Source organism: Mauremys reevesii, linkage group 2 (genome assembly GCF_016161935.1).
Source record: "Mauremys reevesii isolate NIE-2019 linkage group 2, ASM1616193v1, whole genome shotgun sequence".
NCBI lineage: Eukaryota > Metazoa > Chordata > Testudines > Geoemydidae > Mauremys > Mauremys reevesii.
The window spans coordinates 268,091,007-268,108,386 of NC_052624.1; the positions used below are offsets into that span (position 1 = coordinate 268,091,007).

At 42.9% G+C, this 17,380-nt stretch overlaps 1 long non-coding RNA gene across 3 annotated transcripts in view; it reads left to right on the forward strand.

The window, feature by feature from the left end:
- LOC120398918 overlaps nucleotides 1-13,720 on the forward strand; it is a 63,873-nt gene extending 50,153 nt beyond the window's left edge. For all 3 annotated transcript variants that reach the window (XR_005594810.1, XR_005594811.1, XR_005594809.1), the window contains exons 3-4: nucleotides 11,087-11,392; nucleotides 13,496-13,720. This is a non-coding gene — a long non-coding RNA (uncharacterized LOC120398918). The remainder of the gene's footprint in view (nucleotides 1-11,086; nucleotides 11,393-13,495) is intronic.
- Nucleotides 13,721-17,380: the final 3,660 nt, after the last annotated feature.

Below are 17,380 nucleotides of genomic sequence, written 5' to 3' on the forward strand. Positions count from 1 at the left end.
AATTAGCCTGATTGCTTTAATTACATTTACAATCTGTTACTTTTAATATGCTCTTTCGAGAAAAGTAATTGGTTACTTGATAGACTATTGCATCCTGCAACCCTGATTGTAGAAGGGGGGATCTTACAGAAAAGTTTGAAAAGTAATACTGTAAGGTAGGGGTGAGCAAACTACGGCCCATGGGTTGCATCCGGCCCATCAAACGTTTTAATCTGGCCCTTGAGCTCCCACCAGGGAATGTGGTTGGGGGCTTGCCCCGTCCATGTGTGCCATGGCTCTGTGTGGCTCCCGGAAGCTGTGTATATTTGCACAAATTAGATTGGACAAAGTTCTAGGAAATATACTGAAGGGAACATTCCTGCTCTGCCTAAGGTATAGACTAGAAGTTCTAGTATCAGAGGGGTAGCCGTGTTAGTCTGGTTCTGTAGAAGCAGCAAAGAATCCTGTGGCACCTTATAGACTAACAGACGTTTTGCAGCATGAGCTTTCGTGGGTGAATACCCACTTCTTGCATCCGAAGAAGTGGGTATTCACGCACGAAAGCTCATGCTGCAAAACGTCTGTTAGTCTATAAGGTGCCACAGGATTCTTTGCTGCTTCTAGAAGTTCTAATCATTCTTTTCCACCTTCATTTCTATGTTGCCTGATAATCTAGGCTCAACTGCTTGAACCCCTATGTCCTTCTACAGCTTCTGAGTTCAGTTGTGTTGTTCTTACTGTCTGTTCCAGGGTTAGAATCCATTTGAACTGGTTCAAGTGAGGTCTTTTTTTGGCTCAGGGCCTCCATTTACTGAGGAGATTCCCTGAGGATGTCCACCACAATACCTGTGTGGTATGCAGTATATTGAAAACTATATTAAAATTATAAACTATCAAATTAAGTGTAAGGAGTTTCCTGGTCCTGCTTGCAGGTTCGGGGCTCTGCAGAGAAGCCTGAAATCAGGCTCTGGAGCAGTAAGTCTGCCCAGGGCAGGCTTGCTGAGCTGTGCCTCTCTGCCTTAAGAAGCAGCCTGCTTTGTTTGTCTCTATTTTTGGTTCTTTGTGTTAGGATTCTGAATTCTAAGAAATAAAGTAGTGTTACATTGTGACCTTCCAGGAAGAGTATTTCAGTGTTTTTGTCTAACTTCTTTGTGTATATGCCGTGAATATAACATGGTGCTCAGTGTATCTTTGCATGTGACAATACATCCCAGACAAGTTTTGGTGTCCAATTTTTGCCAGCTCCTCATTTTTTAAATCTTTTCCTCTGTGTGTGTGTGTGTGTGTGTGTGTGTTCATTCAGTTCTGGTTCACAGTGCTTTTTGCCAGGAAATGGGGGGCTGGAAGGAGGGAGCGAGGAATTCAGCGCAGTGCTATTCCATTTTGGGTTCATTGTGTACTATTTCCTTACACTATTGTTGGGTATTTGCAATCTGGGCCAAACCCTGGAGGTTCTTATACACATTTTGCCCATGGTTATTTAGGAACAGCTCCTCTTACTATCCTATTTACCTGTGCAGGTGGTACCTGGAGATCATAAATTAATAATGGTTGAATTCCCTGAGTAAGGATGGAGTAAAAACTGACATCATAGAATCATAGAATATCAGGGTTGGAAGAGACCTCAGGAGGTCATCTAGTCCAACCCCCTGCTCAAAGCAGGACCAACACCAACTAAATCATCCCAGCCAGGGCTTTGTCAAGCCCGGACTTAAAAATCTCTAAGGAGGAGATTCCATCTCCGCCCTAGGTAACACATTCCAGTGCTCCACCACCCTCCTAGTGAAATAGTGTTTCCTAATATCCCACCTAGACCTCCCGCACTGCAACTTGAGACCATTGCTCCTTGTTTTGTCATCTGCCACCACTGAGAACAGCCAAGCTCCTTCCTCTTTGGAACCCCCCTTCAGGTAGTTGAAGGCTGCTCTAAAATCCCCCCTCACTGTTCTCTTCTTCAAACAAAATAACTCCAGTTCCCTCAGCCTCTCCTTGTAAGTCATGTGTCCCAGCCCACTAATCATTTTCATGGCCCTCCGCTGGACTGTCTCCAATTTATCCACATCCCTTCTGTAGTGGGGGAACCAAAACTGGACACAATACTCCAGATGTGGCCTCACCAGTGTCGAATAGAGGGGAATAATCACTTCCCTCGATCTGCTGGCAATGCTCCTACTAATACAGCCCAATATGCCATTGGCCTTCTTGGCAACAAGGGCACACTGCTGACTCATATCTAGCTTCTCGTCCACTGTAATCCCCAGATCCTTTTCTGCAGAACTTCTGCTTAGCCAGTAGGTCCCCAGCCTGTAGCGGTGCATGGGATTCTTCTTTCCTTCCTAAGTGCAGAACTCTTGAATATCATAAATGAATATATCCATTAAACTATACTTCATAAACTAGCCAAACCCTCTTAAACAAATACCAGTTAGTGGAGCTGAACTCCTTGTGGAAATAGCTAACATGTTTAACAGGTTTGCACTGTACGCAAGTCTCTTAACATATCTTATTACTCTTTCCCCCCCCCGGTTTCCAAGAGATTTTCTTTCTCCCTCTAATTATTTGCTTTTGTTCAGTTTTATCCCCTCTCACAGCATGATTTGTGCAGTAGGAGGGGCGAATTCCACATCAGACAGCTGCTTGAGCAAGTAAAGACAAATAAGCATCTTCTCTGGAAGCACATGAAAGCTTTCAGGACAGGCTCTGCTCCTTACTTCGGGTTCTCTTTACTTCCTAGCACTCAAACACACACACGCCTGCTCGGGAAATCAGACAGATAGCGTCTGCTTTTAATTTATCAGGTGAGCTAATGTAGAAAACAAGAATGTTTAGTCTCCATGTTGTCGACGAATGCTCTGAATTCCCCACTGCCCCAGTGACTTTAAAACCATTTGGCACATCTTCAATAAGAAATTATATCAGTGATGCTCTGGAAACTCAATCTAGGCACAGAAATGACAAGAACATAAGCAAATCTTCAGTGAAAGCCATGGCAAAAAACTTCTACACTTGATTTCAAGTGTAACAACGAGCCTTGGCTTTAATTTTTATTTTAGTGACAAATAGATTACTAGTAAGGCTCCTTATCATCTCCCCCCCCCCCCCCACACACACTCCATTTTGGAGACACATAAAGTCCTCTTTTGAGGAGTGGTATAATTTTAAACTACAAAATATAGACCATCTGGTTTTTATATATAATTGACCCACCCATACATACATATTTTAAATGTAAAGACATGTCTCAAATATAACTTTAGGAAGGCTGACAGAAGTTATAAATTGCAGAGAACTGATTCTGCTGCAGTTAATTACTTTCCTAGGGCTGGATTTTGACTGGTAATTGTGTGGGTGCATGGGGAGTGGCTGGGCACAAGGGCCTCTTCCCCCATGCAGGGCACAGGAACCAATCACAAGAGAAATTCATGCACATGGGCAAGTGCAGGGATGGCTTCCTCTGGCCCCAGTGTTTAAGCACCGAGTAAACATTTTCTTTCACTGCGTACCCTCTCAAGGCTGGCAATCACCCCAAAGGCGACAGGGAGGAGATGGTGCTTTGGTTCCTTCCTGTCCCACCAGCCCATAGACGGCTCAGCATACTAATGGGGAGCAGGCTGAATCATTCTAAAGGTGGATGCAGCTTGTGCGTTCCTCTTCCCATGCACCTGGAAAGGAAGGTGCAAACTAATCTGCTTCAGTTTCCTCATCTGCGCAGTGGAGATGGGGATATTCCTTGCTGAGCTACTGTTAGTAGCAATGGCCAAAGCTGTGAGACTTGGATCCTGTCCCCAAGCTGATTCCAAAGACCACATACTGCAAATGGCCAACGCCCAAATAAAGAAAATACTACAAAACAGCTAACAACATGTTGTATGTTAGTTGTTAATGAAATACAGTTGACTGCCACTAGGGAAATGCAGATCTGAAGCTTTCAACACAATATCATATTTGTCCTAAATGACTTTATAGCAACAACAGAAACACAATACCGTATGAAATCATATTCACTGCATTCTTTTTAAATTTGTGAAACAGACAATGAACACAATTATTCTTAGTTTGGTTACCCGGCTAGCGGGCTGTAAGCACAACATAAAAAAGACAAAGCATAGTGAAGAAAAGGGAATTGTCATAAAGCTGTGGCTTCTGTCACGTTAAAACAACTCTGAATAAAATTCAGCGTGATAAGCCCCAGTGAAACACACATAATTGACATCTCCACACCTGAAATGCTCTTTGCTTGTTTGTGCCCCAGTCAAGGCCCACTCATGCAATGTTCAGACACGTGTGTCAGTGGATACTATTCGTGCAAATACCAGTTTGCAGGATTTGTACCCTTAGGATGCAAATTCTTTAGGACAGGAATTTATCTTACACTGTGCTCTGAAAGAGCCGGCTCCAATGCCCTTTCAAGCCAACGGAAAGGCTCTCGTTGACTTGAGCGTGCATTAGATCATAGACTGAGTAGATAAACTAATAGCTAGATCCAGGTTTTTAAATGTCATAGTTAAGGGTTGTTGTAGCCTTGCTAGTACCAGGATATCAGAGGGACAAGGTGGGTGAGGTAAGTTGGACCAATAAAATATCTTACCTCACCCACCTTGTCTCTCTACTAGAGATGAACATCAGAAAGGACCACGAGATTACCTGATCCCCTGCATAGTATAGGCTATTCAATTATATAAGGAGCCTAGGGTGACCAAATGTCCCAATTTTATAGGGACAGTCCCGATTGGGGGCTTTTTCTTATATAGGCTCCTATTACCCCCCACCCACTTCCTGATTTTTACACTTGCTGTCTGGTCACCCTAAAGGAGCCCAGTAACTTGAATTAGACTAAAGCACTTCAGTCCTCAGGCGACTGCACTTTTATGTGCCACAAGTAGAGAGGAGGAGAGACTGAGGTGCCCCCAATGCCTGAGGCCCTTATGACGGTAGAGAAATGATTAGGTTATGATCCCGGTCAACAATTGAAAAAAATAATTAATTACATAAATAAATTACTTTCAATCCTGCAAACATTTGCTAGCATTTTAAAAGCAAGTGATTTTAGCCATCTTCCCATTCCAAGCATTTTCACTTCCCAACAGCATTCATGCAGTTGGGCTCAGCAGCAGGAAGCTGAAGGAATTTTCACAGTTGCAGAGCTGAGAAGTTTGATTCTAGAATGTTGGGCTTCCTGCCTACGGCAGGCTTCTTGCGTCTGATACCGGGCCACTCTCAATCAGAGGATAATGGCTGGATGGACAAAGAGCCAATCCACTATAGCAATTCCTACGTTCTTAGGAGCCTTAGAACTAGAGTAATTAGAAGGTGTATGAAACTCCTGTGCCAAGAGCCACAATAGGAAGTTGCAGCTGTCACTTTAACTTGAGAACATGTGCTGCATGCCATGCATCAGATAGCAGTGGCACTGCTCCAGCACAGTGCAAAGAGAGGCCAGATGCACCTCTGTTGGCCATCTTTAAAAGAAATTGAGATGCTGAGCTGTAAGCACCAGACTTCAGAGTCCATTCAGATCACATACCCTGTACAGCAAATACACTCCATGTAAGATACAGATTGAATGTGTTATATAACTGCCTGCGCAGTATACGAGCTGCTAAATAAAACTAGCAACACATAAGATACCTGGCTCTTATAAAAGCCTTTCTATTTACTACTTCTACTCTCTTGCACAAAATCCCTCCCACCCTAACGTGTTATCAGTCACACTGCCTGTTCTCTAAAATCCCTCAATTCATATATTTTTTTCCCCTCCGAAAATAATCATTAAGAGGCTCAGAAGGTAAATTCTATAAAAAGGAGGACGGGGTGGGGGTGGTGGAAGCTTGGGCTTAGACACCAAGTGATAAGTTCCTTAGAAATACTTTGGCTAGATAGGTCAGCCGAGTCAGAGGATAGATTTATTAGCATTAATGAGAGCTGTGGAGACATATGTACCCACAAATGCTGCTACATGGCCAGCGATCACGTAGGTGTCAAAAGCTTTGGCGGCATGCCAAGATAGCCAGTGATGGTTGTAAACTGAACCACCTTAAGCACTTTGCCAGAGATCAGTCCCAAGGAGGCCGCATCCCCTTGGCATTTGCCATGATGATAATAACGATAATGTTGCAGACATAGAAAGGAAACCATTTTCCCCATTATGGGAAACCAAAAAAAGAATCATAGAAATTGTGAAGATGTTCTCAGGGGAGCTCCTGCCTTTGGTATGAGCTGCACATTCCAGAGGGCAGAATAGAGCTCCTAAAGCTGCAAAGATTCCATCAAAACGTCTTGCTTTCTTGCAAAATCAGAACTCAGAGGTGCACTTCATCATCTAAATGTAGGAAACTGTCCAGTAGGCCACCCGTGTCAGTTACCTGAACGTCAAGTCCAGACATCTGAAAAGTACATATTTTCATGCATGCCTGTCATGTCTGTGGGGGGTGTTATTTTAAAGATGAAAATTCCTACCACTAAGCGAGTGCATTTCAAATCCCCTGCGAACCCCAAAAGGCTCTTTTGAAACAGGGAGTGCTACATCAATATGATATCAAAATCAGTGGATTAGTTTTATGAAACTGTGTGTTGTAAGAGCAACATTACAGAATGAAAAATAGCTGATTTAGCTAATAAATAAGGTCCAGGCTTTATTAAGTGAATTTACAGTTAATCAAAAGATACATCGGTACGTGCTGATTTCTATACTAATATGATTTTCATTAGGAAACAGTAGTTTTCTATCCTGTAGCTCTCTTATGCAGGAAATAATACAAACTCTCCCCTGTGACTTCTGGGTCTTATTGCTCACACATCAACTACTTTTGCCTTTACTGTAGTCTCAGTGGATTTTAAAATGACAAAAACTCTCTTTAAACCATTCTTCCACTAGGATATCAATATGTAATTGCTGAGGCCCATATCCTATAACTCACCATGGGTGTGTAGGACCCCAAAAGCTACCAAAGGATTCCATTGCTCTCTGATCACTGTGGGAAAGCCCTGGAAAGCCTGTTTACGTGGCCTTTAAGCAGAGACAGAAATTTGACCCTCTGGGCTTGTCTACACTTAAAACACTACAGCAGTGCCACTTTAGGGCTTCAGTGTAGACGCTACCTATGCCAACAGGAGGGGTTCTCCCATTGGCATAGGTAATCCACCTCCTCAAGAGGTGAGAGCTAATTCAACAAAATAATTCTTCTGTCAACCTAGTTCTGTGTGCACTGCGAGGTAGGTCAGCTTAACAATGAAGCTCAGGAGTGTGGATTTTTCACACCCCTAACCAATGTAGTTAAACTGACCTTATTTTCTAGTGTAGACTAGGCCTTGGTACGCAGGAGCGGCGCCAAGGTTTCTGGCACCCCAGGCAGAATTCGGGGGGCAGCATTTTGTGCGCTCCCCACGGGGCGCGCGGGTGCTTCCGGTTCCACTCCCATCGCGCCGCCAAAGAAGGACCCTCCACCAAAATGCCGCAGGCATCAGCAGCTGTCATTGAGCTGCTCAACTGCCTGCTGCTGTTTTCCGCGGCACGTCCGCAGAAGGTCCTTCTTCGGCGATGCGATGGGAGCGGAATTGGAAGCTCCCGTGCACCCCGTGGGGAGCGCACAAAATCCTGGCACCCTAAGCGACCGCCTAGGGTCGCCTAATGGAAGCGCCGGCCCTGTCGGTATGCCAGGGTTTATGCACCACTTAAGTCTCTCAATGGGACTATACAGGAAGGGAAGGGGCAGGAAGGGGGAGATAAGCATGGGCAAACTGGCTGCAAAATGTAGGGCCCTCTGCACTGCAGAAGAAAGTGCCTATAGGAACCCTAAACAGGCTGGGTCAGAGTGAGCCATGATTATATGGATCCAGTGGCTCTAAGCCTCTGCACAGGGGATGCAGAGCAGAAGTTGTCACTGTTCCACTCTATGGTCTGACCTGTGAATTGAGGTGACTAAAACCATCCCACGAAGCCCAGTTCGTAGGGGTGAAATTCACCCCTGTGCAGGGGGCCAGCACAGGACTTCTGCATCATGTTTCAAAACAAAGCGTAAGCCTTTCGCAGGTCCTCTGCATGGGCTGAATTGCATCCTTAATTAATTGTTTTGGAGCTATCCTTTCCATTTCTATTTATAATGCCTGCTTTGTATAGAATTTACATTTATAGACTCAATTTAACACAAGTTGCATGTAATTAGGCTTTGGGTAGGGTGGGCAAAAATACTGAACAGCGTAATAAAAGCACAGTAATTATAACGCATCAAATAATCAGAGAGAAGAGTCAGGAAAGAGGAGCAGGAGCGTGACTATATGAATCCATTAAAAGGCAGTCTGCTTGGAATTTCACGGGAGCTATGACACATGCAGGTGTTCTTTCAACCCTCCTACAATTTGCTTTGTGTACAAACCTCTGGATCTACACCCAAGTGCCTCCCCTGCTTGAGCAGAAAGACCAGGTCCATGAGCTCTGAGGCAGCAGCAGACTCAAACATTTACGTAGTCTGGCCACTTAGAGGGGACAGATACCCACACTGCGTAAAGTGGTTTATGATTACAGCTGGTCAGGAAACACCAAGTCTGTTTCATGAACAATGTTGAGGTTCAACATTAGGCTTTGTTCCAGTGCTGAACAAAAATGAGAGGGTTTGAAATTTTTCACAGAATTCAAAAGACAGACACGCCCCAGAATAAACTGGTGAGCAGGTGTGTCAGTACAGAAATGTTTCCAAGACACATTTCGGTTTTGACTACTTGGCATTTTTTGACAGAACAATTAATATAATGAAACAAAAGGACATTTTTGCACTTCCTTGCAGAGTCCCTTGGAACCTTCCCATAATCAATCAAGTGAAAATGGAGGAATCATCTGAGACAATTATAGGTGAAAGCAGCAAACAAACCTCTCCTTCAGCTACTCCCTTACCAGATTGAAAGGGGAGCGACTGGAGAAAGGGACTGGGAGTCAGGATGCTCAGGGCAGATCTACACTTAAAATGTTGCAGTTGCCACAGTAGTGCTTCAGCAAGGACATTACTTCACTGACGGGAGAGTTGGTAGCTATGTTGATGGGTGAAGCCCTCCCTTTGACATAGCGCTGTCTACACTGGGGGTTATGTTGGTATAGCTGCGTCGCTCAGGGGTGTGGATTTCTCACACCCCCTGCGCGATGTCGATATACTGATGTAAGTTTATAGTGTAGACCTGGCCTCAGACTCCCTTCTGAGCTTAATTGTTGACCTGTTGTGTGCTCCTTTGGCAAATCTCCTACCTTTGCTCGGTGTGATGTCATCCTTCTCCAACTTCCCCACCTCGCACGGGTGCAACAAGGCTTAATTCATGAGTATTTGCAAAGCAGGAACCTTGGAGAAAAGGCACTATAGAAATGCAAAGTATTATATTGTGACTTTGTTCTCAGCGGAAAGAGTTTGGCAGAATCCACTTCAAGGACAGCAGTGATGTCTGTATTAAGTTACAATTCTTTAGCTTTAACTTGTCCTGCCAGTTTTCTGGCAGACCACAGTAAATCTAAAACATTCCAGGCTATCCTATCCCAACCCTGGGCTAGAGCTTCCTACGTAAAGGGACATGATTTGGAACAGGAGTTGTGCCATTTGAGTGGCAATCTGAGCTTTGTCATTTAATGCAGAAAATGTATTAGGAACGTTTGCCTTGTACATTTGTCTTTACATTCGGTCAGAACAAGGTTAATAGTTATTTTTTGGCTAGATCTGTAAAGATATTAAGTCAGCTGAATGGAGCTATATTGATTTACACCAGCTGAGGATCGGACCCACGGGCTTATGTGCAATTACACTTCTTCCCAAGAAAACAAAAAGCATTCATCTGCTGCACTACAGGCTTGCCTCTGACTATAGTTTGGCACCTTTGAATGGACAGGATTACCATAAATAAAACAGGAACTAGACCCACTGAAGGGTCTTTCCTCAAAGGTTTAGCTTTCCGGAGGAAGGAAATTATAAGGAGGAAGTAAGGATGAATTTTCATTCATGCACAGATACAAATCAGAGTACTGTTTCCATAGGGTTCCTATGGATTTTAAGCTCTAAGACTGTACCAAGCAGATCAGTTCTTATTTCTTTTTTAATACAAGAGAAGTGTAATTCCTGGGTCAGTGAATTACAGTATCTCCGTATGTTGAAGGCTGACCATTTCAGTCTATTTATTGACTGATTACTCATCCCTTGTGTTACATCACATGTGAAACCAGAAAAACTGCAAAGCTACATTGATGAAGAGGGACCTTTTTTAAAGAGGTGGCATATTTTTAATTTTAAAATGTTAAGGACCGGATTATAACTCTCCCTATTCAAACTGGTGAGTAGTTACAAGGGGTGATTCTATTCCACTAAAAAACAAAATCAGTGGGACTGCTTCTTGTGAGTAATTGCTCGTCAGTGTGCGTAAAGGGTTAAAGAATGCTCATTCAATTTAGGGGAAGAAAGAAATCTCTTGAGGGTGGGATGCATGGAACTAGGGTGCCAGGAAGCCATCTGAGGCCAGGGCACTGGGCTCTTCAGTGAGGCTGGTCAGTGCAAGGTATCATGGATCCAACAGCTGGAAGCTCCGTGTCTCAGGTGTGCTGTCTGTTTTTCTGCTGCAGCTAACCTCTGCCCTGGATGAGGGTGGAGGTATGTGAGATTTTGGTGGTGGAAGGGAGGTAGCAGAGATTAAAAGGGGGCACTAAGGCATGGAGCATAGCTGGGGCACTGCATGAGTCTCCTTGCTCTTTATGGTCTGCCTTGGTGGAATACGCAGTCTAGTAAATTGAACTAAAAGCTAATGAGCAGACCTCAATAGTTTGGAATTCCATTCAGATACGCACCCAAAATGGTCCTGCTTGAAGGAAAACCACAAGAATAACCTGTCTCATCGTATGTTGGCTCTTCTAGTTGTAGCCAGAACAAAAAGCAACACCCCAAAAAAAATTAAATTTCAAACCTTCAAAAAGGTTCAGAGAGGGTTCTGGCAGATGATTAAGTCAGTTCTTATTTAATTACAGTTTCACCCATCACCATTGCAGGCAATGAATATTTGTGAGCTCTCCCCCGTTAACTAGCATTAGCAATGAAGGCAGGCTAAATGAGCTATCTGAAATCACTTCTTTCTCTTTTCTCCACCCTAGATATCACCTGTGCAGGGCAGGGACATGCCAGCAGATGGAACTGAGGTCCAGAGGCATCAGGGCCATTCATTCTGGGTGGAGGGACTGCAGTTCCAGAGCAGACTTTGACCAGAAATCAGGCTGAGCTCAAGCCTTGCCACCTCTAGGGCAGGTTGGAAGATTCACTGTTTACGTAGGCATTGCCCAGAGAATGCTGCTGAGAGGCACCCTGACAATGCTCTCTTGGAAGTCCACCACCAGGATTTGACCACTATGAGGCCGTTGACTTAAACAGATGGAAGGGAGGAGACTTCTTCCTTGCAGAGGGTAACTGACTTATCACACCCTACTATGATGGATGGATTAAAAAATGCCTATAACAATAATAAATCATAGTAGTTCTACCTCCATTGTTTATTCTTCTGACTGTTGCTATCCATACAGCAAAGCTTTTCCGTGAGTTATATATGAAGCAAAGGTCTTTTTTACCCCTGAGTGCTTATAGTTAATTTAGGAACCCAGCACTGTGCATGAGTACCGGTAATTCAAATTATTTCTCCCAATGTGTATTAACATGCATTTGTCCATACACAGAATCACATCTGCTTTCATGTTGCCCATTTATCTAGCTTTGGTCCCTTGAAGATCCTCATAGTCATCTGAAGTCTTGATTAACCTTAATAAATGTGCAATCTGCAAATGTTGCTACCTGTCTCTTCACTCACTTTTCCAGACATTAAATACCATCAGTACTAATGCAGATGCTTGGGACATCTAGCTGTTAACCTTTTGCCATACTGAAAATTGACCATTTGTTCTTTGTTTTCTGTCTCTTAGCCAGTTCCTAATTCACAAGAGAACATGACCTCTCACACCAGGACTACTTAATTTCCTTAAAAGTCTCTTGTGAGGACTTTTCTCAAAGGCTTTTTTAAAGTCCAGTAAATCACAGCTACTGATCCCTCCATTATCTGCTGTTTTCCAGACATGCTCAAAGAAATCTAGTAGATTATAGGTACAGTTTTCCTTGGTGGAAGCAATTTGGGTTGATCTCTAGCATTTCAGGTTCATTTAGGTGCTTTACAATTCTATTTTAAATTTTCATTTCAACTGACTCTCTTTGTTCTTATGTTTTTTAAATGAAATTTTAAAATATTTTAAAGGAGACCTGCAAAGGATTAAAAAAGTTTTTCTCTCTTTTTCTGCTTTTTAAAAACAAATATTACATATGAAGACAAGTTGAAGGTTTTGGGTTTTAACTTGTAAAACAAAGATTTTTTTAAATTATTAATCCAGATCTTGTCTACACTGCTTTTCCTAAACATTTGGGCAGATGGAGAACAAATAGGTTTACAACATCACAGGTAGCAAAGGTTTGATCCAGTGTCCACTACAGTCCATAAAAAAACTACAATAGCATTTAGATAAGGCCCTAGAGGAGTAAAAAAATCTGAACAGCTGATGGAGGAAGACACTGTTCTGCAATGTTATATTTAACTCAAATTTTTTTTTTTTTTTTTTTTATTGGAGATATACCAATCTCCTAGAACTGGAAGGGACCTTGAAAGGTCATCTAGTCCAGCCCCCTGCCTTCACTAGCAGGACCAATTTTTGCCCCAGATCCCTAAGTGGCCTCCTCAAGGATTGAACTCACAACCCTGGGTTTAGCAAGCCAATGCTCAAACCACTGAGCTATCCCTCCCCCCAGGGGAGCTGGGAGAAAAGAACTCTTTGTGAAAGATTCAATATCATCAGCCCATTAACTAAGGGCTGAGAAAGCTCACACTTTGTTATTTAGCGAATACTTGACATTCCTGATAGGTCCAAAGTTAAAAAGCAAGCAAGAAAAAAAAAGAGTTGTTGTTTTTTTAAAAGCAGTGCAAGGGGAGGAAAGTTTCAGGCCATCTTCTTATCTTGTAAAGTGGCACAGAAAAGACACAATTCTGTTTGTTCCCCCTTTACAGGTTGAAATTTCTCCATTGTGTGTATTTTTAAAGCCATCTTAAACAGCTTTTGGTAAGGCAATTTTGCATTGTAACAGATATGTCAAACATCTCAGGAGGCTGCAGGCCTTGGGAAGTTCACCCAGTGCAGCTCATGTGGTAAATCATTGGGTTTTGTGTGTCAGTGAGTTTGTCTAACAGCCGGTGCGTCTCCCCTCTAGGATGCTGGCTCATAAGAACATATGTTTTTTAAAAAAAAAGCCCTTCTCTACTATTTGGCACCTAAAGCCCTATTTTAATTTCTGGATGTAGCTTTTTTTTCCGAATATGTTGTGAAATATCAGTGCATTACCCATCTGTTCCAACTCAGTGTCTTAAGGGTGAAGTAATGTAGAGGAAAGGTTACAATTAACTTGCCTTAGAAAAACTGATTTGCTTTACTAAAATGCTTAACACGGAAACTCATCATATTCCATTCACATTGCAGGTTATTCTTCCTCATTTTAACAGACCAGGCTCTGGAAAGAATTCTTCATGGCAGCATGGCTGCTCTGAGCAATCCGGAGCCAAAGTCAGCAGCTGCACATAGAGGGCTCCATGCAAACCTTTGCTGTGCTTGGGCTGAGTTTGTGAAGAAGTCAGACACCAAATGAGTTTGTGCGGCACAGGGTTCTGCTCCAGACAATTCGCACACCTCTAAATAAAACTCTTCTGGGCCAATGTCATCTCTGTTGTAACTTCTCAGTAGAATGACATCACGTATGAATTGGACCAAGAGATGCTCTCATGTTTTAGATCATTACTCTTTGAAAATCACCTGGGATGCTATTTTTCAGTTTTCCACGGGTACGTCTTCATAACCCAGCTAGCTTTGAGTAGGTGTGCATTTACCCTTCTAGTTTTGGCACTCTGGGTGGGTCAGCACAGCTAAGAGTAGCCTGCAATTTTAACCTCGATGCTTCCTGAATTTTGAGTGCTTCACTTGGTAGCCTGACTGTTCTCCATCCACCGATTTTTGTAAAGCATCACATTAATGTGATTACAGTTGCTGCAGGGCAGGCATGTAATCAGGGATGAGAAGTTGAGAGGAGATGTCCATGGGAGAATCTCTCAAGTGGCTCATGATTTGCAAAAGACTATGAGCCACTGTTTATTAGTAAAAGTGGCTTCAAGTGTACAGCTCAGATAGGCGGCTTGACTTGCTAAAGGGTTTAAATCACTGATCTGTATAGTCCTACAGAACTGTATTCTGGGAACAGGAGGACATTGTTTTTAAAGTGGATTGCACCAAGTAGAAGCAAAGTCAAATACAGTTTACAGAATATTTATAGTGACATTGAATGAAAGCTCTGAGTAGAGCTGAGCACATGGTGGAGGAGGGGAGAGAAATTCCACGAATCATTAGGATAAAAAAGAGCTCGGCAACATTTTCAGCAAAGAAAAAAAAATGCAGATTTGGTGAAACGTTTTTCAAATTTGTCAAGTATCAGGGGGTAGCTGTGTTAGTCTGTATCCACAAAAACAACAAGGCACCTTAAAAACTAACAGATTTATTTGGGCATAAGCTTGTTGGTTTTTTTCAAATTTGTGTTGGTTTCACCAAATTGTTTAAGTCTTCCCTCCCTCCCTCCAAATAAAATAAAATAACATTTTAAAAAACCCTTAAAAGATTCTGAAAGAAAAGGTTTCAACCATTTCAAAACAAAAGATTTTGATTTTTGATATTGAAACGACTGTTAAAGGTTTCCTTGAATTTTATTCACAATAATGGTTAAAAGAGGTCAAAATCATTTTTTCCACTGTTTTGGAATTGTCAGCAAAAACAAAACGAAACAAAAAAACCCTGTTATTCACAAAGCTCTAATAATAGAACACTTTTTGCTAACTTGTCCTAGGAATGTTCGCACTTTGTTTGCAGTCCTTGAACACGCTTGTGTGCGTGAGGTCTTGGCAAGGAAGCTCCTGTTTGCACAAAGATGATTGCTTGTGAGAGAATGAATATTTAGACCTGAAGCACTAACACCCACCTACACACCTAACATCCACCTACACACAAACACACACTTTAGAGTCTCATTGTGGCCTTGAGAGAGAGAATAGTAGGACAATGAGATGAAAAAACAAGTTTCTAAACAACAGCATTGTTTGGTCAGCACTAAGGAAGGGAGAGGGTAGGGTGGGTGCTTCAGGAGACCAGAATATTGGAAGCCATTAAATTCCAATGAATGTGTTATTTGTATTACAGTAGCACCTGCAGGCCCAACCAATGACAAGATAGCATTGTGTAGGCACCATATAGACCTGGAATAAAAAACAGCCCCTAACCTGAACAGCTTGCACTCTAAATGGACAAGATGGACAGACAAAAGACAGAGGAGAAAGAGGCTCAGACAGGTGAAGTGAATTGACTGAAGCTACACAGCACGTCAGTGACACAGAAAAACTCAGGTTCCTGACTCCCAGTCCAGGGCTCCTCCACTGGATCATGCTGCTTCTCCAATGCACTTTGTATACACAGGAAAAATTACGAGGAGTACTTGTGGCACCTTAGAGACTAACAAATTTATCTGGGCATAAGCTTTCTTGGGCTAAAACCCACCCCCACTTCATCAGATGCAGGCAGTGGAAAAAACAGTAGATAGATAGATAGATAGATAGATAGATATACACAGAGAACATGAAAAAATGGGGGTTGCCATACCAACTCTAACAAGTGGGCTATTACCAGAAGAAGAAAAAAAACGTTTGTAGTGATAATCACAATGGCCCATTTCAAACAGTTGACAAGAAGGTGTGAGTAACAGTAGGGGAAAAATGAGCATGGGGAAATAGTTTTTAGTTTGTGTAGTGACCCATCCACTCCCAGTCTTTATTCAAGCCTAATTTAATGGTGTCCCGTTTGCAAATTAATTCCAGTTCTGCAGTTTCTCGTTGGAGTCTGTTTTTTAAGTTTTTTTGTTGAAGAATTGCCACATTTAGGTCTCTAATTGAGTGACCAGGAAATTTGAAGTGTTCTCAGACTGGTTTTTGAATGTTATATTTCTTGATTTGTGTCCATTTATTCTTTTGCATAGAGACTGTCCAGTTTGGCCAATGTACATGGCAGAGGGGCATTGCTGGCACATGATGGCATATATCACATTGGTAGATGTGCAGGTGAACAAACCCCTGATGGTATGGCTGATGTGAGTAGGTCCTGTGATGGTGTCCCTTAAATAAATTTGTGTATACAGTTGGCAACGGGCTTTGTTGCAAGGATAATTTCCTGGGTTAGTGTTTTTGTTGTGTGGGCTGTGGTTGCTGGTGAATATTTGCTTCAGGTTGGGGGGCTGTCTGTAAGCGAGGACTGGCCTGTCTCCCAAGATCTGTGAGAGTGAGGGTTCATCCTTCAGGACAGGTTGTAGATCCTTGATGATGCGCTGGAGAGGTTTGAGTTGGGGGCTGAAGACGATGGCTTGTGGCGTTCTGTTATTTTCTTTGTTGGGTCTGTCCTGTAGTAGGTGACTTATGGGTATTCTTCTGGCTCTGTCAATCTGTTTCTTTACTTCAGCTGGTGGGTACTGTAGTTTTAAGAACGCTTAATAGAGATCCTGTAGGTGTTTGTCTCTGTCTGAGGGATTGAAGCAAATGTGGTTGTATCTTAGAGCTTGGCTGTAGACAATGGATCATGTGATGTGGTCTGGATGAAAGCTAGAGGCATGCAGGTAGGTATAGCGGTCAGTAGGTTTCCGATATAGGATGGTGTTTATGTGACCATCGCTTATTAGCACTGTAGTGTCCAGGAAGTGGATCTCTTGTGTGGACTGGTCCAGGCTGAGGTTGTTCGTGGAGTGGAAATAGTTGAAATCATGGTGGAATTCCTCAAGAGCTTCTTTTCTATGGGTCCAGATGATGAAGATGTCATCAATGTAGCGCAAGTAGAGTAGGGGCGTTAGGGGATGAGAGCTGAGGAAGCGTTGTTCTAAGTCAGCCATAAAAATGTTGGCATACTGTGGGGCCATGCGGGTATCCATAGCAGTGCCGCTGACTTTAAGGTATATGTTGTCCCCAAATGTGAAATAGTTGTGGGTGAGGACAAAGTTACAAAGTTCAGCCACCATGTTTGCCGTGACATTATCAGGGATACTGTTCCTGATGGCTTGTAGTCCAGCTTTGTGTGGAATGTTGGTGTAGAGGGCTTCTACATCCATAGTGGCTAGGATGGTGTTTTTAGGAAGATCACCAATGGATTGTAGTTTCCTCAGGAAGTCAGTGGTGTCTCGAAGATAGCTAGGAGCGCTGGTAGCGTAGGGCCTGAGGAGAGAGTCTACATAGCCAGACAATCCTGCTGTCAGGGTACCAATGCCTGAGATGATGGGGCATGCAAGATTAC